Raw genomic sequence first — 6,677 nt, 5'->3', positions numbered from 1 at the left:
CTCTTCGCTCCTCTCCTCTGCCCTGCCTTCCCAGTCAGGGACCAGAACTATTCCCCTGGTAAGGATCCTGACACAGATAATTCTACCTGCTCCTGCGTGCTCTGGCTCGCTGGGGGCTCCAGAGGGCCTCAGCCTGCCCGCCGGGAGCCAAAGGGGATTCTCTTTGGGTAGCAATCACTCTCTAAACCCTGGAGAGTCTTGGAGGGGAGGGAGGAGGAAAGCTGGTAAGAAGATGTTTCCCTCCCTCTCCTGTTCCCCCAGGTGCTCCCTCCGAAAGCAGCAATTTAAAGGCACAGTCGCCTGCAGCTGGAGTGGGGTCCAGAGCTCAGTGTGTGCTGGGGAGGAGCTTGAGCTGCTGGCACCAGGGGAGGCCGGTGGTGTTCCGTACAGCTTCTAACTCTCAAGCAGGAGGAATGCACACAGGCTGTCCTGCTTTCCATCCCCAGCAGGTTCCTTTTTAGCCCAGAGCCAAGGTGGGGTGACCTGGGCTGTCCTAATGATTTTTATAAGGAGGAAAATGACCTGAATGGGTTTAGGTGAAGCCACTGGGTATTTTCAAACTGACAGCTTCAGGTCTGAGAGGAGAGGAGGAGGAGGCCGAGGGCAGGGGTGCTTTTTCCTCAACCCTCTGGATGGAGGCCCAGGGGATGGATGATATAGAGGAACTTCAGAGCCCCTTCATATTTGGTCTCCCTGCCTGTCAGTCTGTCTGTCAGCCTGCCTGCCCTGTCTCCTTCATCCTTGGAGTTGTGCCTTTTCCCTACCTGCTTCCCTCCCTCAGGTGTGCCTGGTGAGCTGGGCTGGCCCTCTGTTGCTCTTGGAAACCCCCTTTCCACAACCCCCTTTCCCCAGCCCAGTCCAGCTGTGGGAAGGGATAGATGTCTGTGACAGGTCTGGCACACAGCAGACTTTGGAGCTTCAGAGGAGTCAAGGGGGCCAATAGCAATAACCTGGCAACCCATCGCCCTCCAGGCAAGAGAGAGGCAGGCAGCAGGGTGGGGTGGGCAGTGATCCCCTCCCTTGCTTGGCCCATTTACTAACAGCATCTAGGGGCTTCTGCAGCTCCAGGTCCCCTGCTGGGCTTGCCCCAGACTTGCTCACATATCATCTAAATGGCCCTGGGACTTCCCCAGTGCTTCTCCCTCCTGCCCTCCCTTGTTTTCTTCACTCCCTCCGCCCCTCTCTGTCTGAAGCTTTCCCTCATTTATCCTCTCAGTCTTCCTTCCTGGTTCTTCTCTGAGTCCTACCTTCTGTGACCAGCCCTCTTTTTTGGCCCACACTTTCTCTCCATCCCTGTTTTCTCTCTCAGCCTCGCTGGTTTCTCGTTTTTTTCACTCTCTCCTCCTAAATCATGACAAGGAGAAGCCAAGGGTCTCTGGTTTCCCAGTAGATACTGTCTCACTGTCCCTGCTGACTTCTGGTCATGTGCTGGCAGGAGGTACCACTCAACAGGGATTGATCCCAGAGTGAGTGCAACCCCCCAGCCTCACCAGAGAAGGCTTTGTGGGGACTGCCAGCTCTTCTACGGGACCCAGTGGGGACTGAGAGGGATTAATGACACCAGAGGCAACGGTAGATGGAACTGGCTCTGCGTCTCCCTTTTGGCTTCGTTATTATTAAAGAGGAGGAATTTTTAAACCACAAATGAAAGGAACTTTAAAGAACACGCACGGATATGTTAATGGGGAAGCTGGGCTTTTGGAATTGGGGCAGGAACATTCATTACAAGCCTCAAATGACTATATAAGTGAAAAATGCAAAGCACCCATTTTCCTCAAAACATCTTTTGACCTGCTCACCCACCCTCCTTGTTTCCTGTAAGCATCACAATGCCCACTCCATGGGCAGGAACCAAGCATTTAAGAGCCTCTCTGGACAGAGCTCCAGGCTAGGGAGCCAAGGGTAGGTGTGTGGGTAAGGTACTTGGCTCCTCTGTTTCACTGTGTCCCTCTGACAAACTTAATCATGCCACTTCCCCTGCCTCAACTGTTCCCCAGTGCTTTCAGGCTGGAGTTCAAGGTGCTGCATGGTCTGGTCATTGAGCTTCTTCCCTGCTGCATCTAGAGTCGCCCATCTCTCCAGCTTCCAGGTGGTTTCATGTGTTGTTCCCTCCACCCTTACTCATCCTTCTGGACTAAATTTCACTGTCACTTTCTCAAGGGAGATTTCTTGAACTGTCTCTGCTCTGCTCAGGTCTGGGTTAGACGACCTTCCAATGTGTTCCTCCAGGACCCTTGCCTTCCTCCTTCATAGCACCTGTCACCCTTGCACCTTTCGTTACAGTAGCTGTTTTACTTACCTCCCCTTTCCCACCACCAGTTCCCTGAGGGCTGAGACATATCCACCAAATCCCCTGGGGCTCAGCCCAGAGCATGGCATCATAGAGGCAGTCAGTGAACACTGGTTAAAAGGTGCATCGTGGACACCCAAGATGGTTACCCAAGATGGTTCCCCAAGCCCAGTGCATCTGTATATTTTTCTATTAAACAAGAATGATAAGTCTGACATGCAGAGAGAGGGCCAGCATGAGGTAATGGTAATAAGGAAAAATTGGGAAGCAGTTTTCATTCCCTGCCCCTTAGGCCTGTGGCCTCGGCCTTACACTCAGTCATCTGAAATTCCTAGCTGATGGAAGGCATAGGCCTCTGGGGACTGGTCCATTGTATTGGTCTTACCTCCTGTGTTTCCTGTGGCATCCCTGAGTGCTAAGAGCATAGCAGGGTCAGCTTACTGGGAAGGAAGATGAGAGGCTGTAGCAATGACCAAATGTCTGGCTGGCATGATGAAGGGATGTAGCTTTCCCAGGGTGCTGGAAGCAGACTTTTTGGGAGCAGAAGGGGGTGAAGGGAGGCAAAGAACTGGGTAAACTTTTCCTAGAACTTGACAAACAGCAGAGAAGATAGGTGCCCGTTCAAGTTTCCTGTGCGAACAGGAAGCCCCATTCTCTGAAGATGACCTCGGCATTTTCTGGTCAGGGAGGGGTACAAAGTGGTGTCCAGCCTTGCCCCATAACCCTTTTCTCTTCTTCTTATAAAACTATGGTGTATATGAATTTCCTGCTTCCAAAATGTATCACATCCTTTTCCTGTGTTGTAATTGGCTGCCACATTGGCTCTGAGAACTGGCTGTATTGCTGTGTTGAGGTTGTGTGGAAGCTACAATAGACAGTGTTTTTTAGGATGAAAGATATTGTTTCATCAAGAAAAAACTACTGAGTTGCTAAAAATGGCTTCAGCACATTTTTATAAATGTTTCATTCCAGGAGAAAGGCTGTCACATTTCAGCCCTGTGTAGGGAAAATTGCAGGTGTGCCCTCCTGACAAGTAGGCTTCCTGAAGCCTCACTCTGAGAAGCAACGTGTCTGTGTTGGGATGGGCAGTACAGGTGACCTTTGAACGACACAGGTTTGAACTGTGCGGGTCCACTTACAGGTGCACTTTTTTTTTAATAAGTACATTGGAAAAAAATTTTGTAGGTTTATGGCAATTTCAAAAGATATTTCCTTTTCTCCAACTTACTTATTTTAAGAACACCGTGTATAAATATACATGTAACATACAAAATTGGTGTTAATTTACTGTGTTAGGGGTAAGGCTTATGGTCAACAGCAGGCTATTAGAAGTTAAGTTTTGGGGCAGTCAAAGTTACACATGGATTTTCAACTGTGAGGGGGTTGGTGTCACTAACTCTCATGTTGTTCAAGGGTCAGCTGGTGAATTCAGTGACTTCTAGTGCTTAATTTTTGGGGCAAAGTTGGAGAATCATTTGGCATACCATCCTAGATACATTGCCTATCCCACTTAAGGAATTAGAAAGCAGTCTGAGGAGTGTCTCCGAAGGCAGGCTGTGTCCCTAGTCTGAGGAAAATTCCCAGAATATTAGCCACTTTTCAGAAGATTTTTGTTGAGGGGTGGTGAAATAAAAGACAGATGTATTTTTTAAAATATGCTGACATGGACTTGGGAGTTGCAGTTGGCTCTCCAAGTTGCAAGGCTGCGTCTTTTTGCTGTGTGTGAGTTTTTCTTTTCAGGGTCATTTTCAAACTCCAAGGATGTGACAGTTTACTCAAAAGTGGGGGCTCAACTTCTGGCACTCAGAGAGCACTGCTGGCAGAGGAGGGAAGCCCTTTCCCCTTCAGACTCAAGGAGACATTCAAAGACTGTGCGGATAGTAGTGGCCATGGGAATTTCACAGTCCTCCGTGCAGCTGGAGAAAGGAAGAACAAAGTGGCAGATGTATTTCGTTTAGCATGTTCAGTGCTCCTCTAAGACTTTTGGAGAGTGGTTTGTGTCCAGTGTTTCACAGATAAGCCTTCCTTCTTTTTAAGGAATATTAGAGGCATGGGCTTTGCAGACAAAGCCCGGGTTATCTGAACTTGGGAGAAGCTTTACTGAGCTCCTCCCAGTCCTCACTGACGAACCAGGTATCAATACCAGGATAGCACTAGTGAGCAATAGTCCTGTTTCTGTTGCTAGACTCTCTGTTCAGTGTTCAGGGGACAATAGAGATGTGGGGCTCCCTCCAGGGAAGGTGCATGGACTAGTGTACAAGTATGCACCATTTCTCCTGTGCTGGACCCTCAGAATCATTACTTATCCTATCAGCCACTTAAGAGCAATTCACTACGTGTGTGGGAGAGTTTTGTTAAGGTTTCCACAGAGTGTGCATGGACTCTCCTTGTCTCTTGGTTTTTATAACTCTGAAACATTGTCTTTGGGGGACGATAGGATCATGTTGAAAGCAAATTGGTCTTTGCTTGTGATCATGCTTATGAATATCTTATTTCACTCACTTGGGGATTGTGATAATCTATGCCACATAAGGTGTAAAACCTTACATATCATAAAAGCCACGGAACTTGGAAAGATGAATACATATTGCTTGTGTGGAATGGATCCCACAACCCCACTAATTCATGTATACTCTCAGTAGATATTGACTGAGTACAGATCATATGCCAGGTGTTCTAGGTCCTGGAGATATAACAGTGAACAAAGCAGATGAACTCCGTGCCCTCATGTATCTTACATTCTAGTAGGGCAGTAACGTAATTCCTTCCCAAAGAAGCTTCTCCATGTGTCATCAGCAGTGCCCCAGGGCCAGAGTACTTCTCACAGCATTTGAGATGGGCACTTATTACATGGACTAGAAAACAAAGAGACTATTTTTCAGCAGGTAGGACTGAGCTTCATTTCCATCCATCCCAGAATCTGTCTGCTAGTCACATCACACAGGTCATCATCACCTGCGAGACACCCTCCCAAGAAGCTTATCCTCTGATAATCCAATCTTAAACAGAATAGACATGTCTGAGTCCCATGAGTATCTCTGGCGGGGCACACATATTTGTGCTGCCAGCAAGCACCTTGCTCACTAGGAGAGTTCGGGGATTATCACCACTCTTAGCACTCTTGCTGTGGAGCTTCTCTAAGTGATCCCCAATGATTTAGGATTTTCTCTTCCTCTCTCCTTCCTCTTTTCTGTCTTTGTCTTTTCTTTCTGTCTTTCTTTCAGCCTATCTTTCTGTTTGCCCTCCTGTCTTTTTTCTTCTGTCTTTCTTTTTTCTGGCTTTACCATGAACAAATTCAATGTCTGCTGCAAGGGGACATTGATGCTGAAGTAAGGAAAAATATAGTTGGTGACTACATAATGTAGAATTATGAAGAAAGCTGAATTGCATTAATGATACCCATCATATAGTTACAGTTAAATTGGCAAATTTTATATGGCAAGCATTAGAAATTTAACATTAGAAAAGGTGTACTAGCTTGATCTTGCACTCCCATAGTATTCACTGTCTGAACACACACATGTGTGTGCATGCAGGCAACACACACACAGAGCTCTTCTTGATAACCTGAAGATGAGGCCCCTGCTGCCAGTAGTTATTATTTATGAGTGTGACTGTGGGGTGTGAGGAAGTTGGGGTATGTTGAGTAGTCCTTTTCATCCCAAGTGCAGGTGGACCTTGTTCTTTGATTTGTGGCTGTGGCGTCTACATATATTATACTAATGAAGCCCTTTGAGCCACAGTCACTTACCCAGAATAATTGGAATCCCTGTGTAAGGTGCCAAATTGAACTTCTCTTTGTATAGGGTGGGTTAATTCATTTTACAAAAGTTACGCTGCATGGCCCAAAGTGACAGATTCTAATCAATGACTGTCACTCCCAAAGAGTCATCAGAGACTAATCAGCTAATCAGACCACAGGCTACTCCAAACCTCAGCAGGTGACACACACCAGCTTTTGCTGCCACCCACTCCTGCGCCATCAGTGGTATCATCATCTGACCCTGAGAAAGCGTTGCTTTACCTAAGTGTCCATCTGTAGATGAATGGATAAAGATGTGGTACGTATATACAATGGAATACTATTCAGTTATAAGAAAGAAACAAATCCTACCATTTGCAACAACATTGATGGAGCTGGAGGACATTATGCTAGTGAAATAAACCAGGCAGAGAAAGACAAATGCCAAATGATTTCCCTCATTTGTGGAGTATAACAGTGAAGCAAAACTGAAGGAACAAAATTGCAGCAGACTCAGAGACTCTAAGAATGAACTAGTGGTTACCAAAGAGGAGGGGTGTGGGAGGGCGGGTGGGGAGAGAGGGAGAAGGGGACTGAGGGGTATTATGTTTAGTACACATTGTGTGTGGGATCACGGGGAGAAAA

This window comes from Manis pentadactyla, chromosome X, assembly GCF_030020395.1.
Source record: "Manis pentadactyla isolate mManPen7 chromosome X, mManPen7.hap1, whole genome shotgun sequence".
NCBI lineage: Eukaryota > Metazoa > Chordata > Mammalia > Pholidota > Manidae > Manis > Manis pentadactyla.
The sequence above is the reverse complement of the archived record's forward strand: the minus strand, read 5'-3'. Positions refer to the sequence as shown.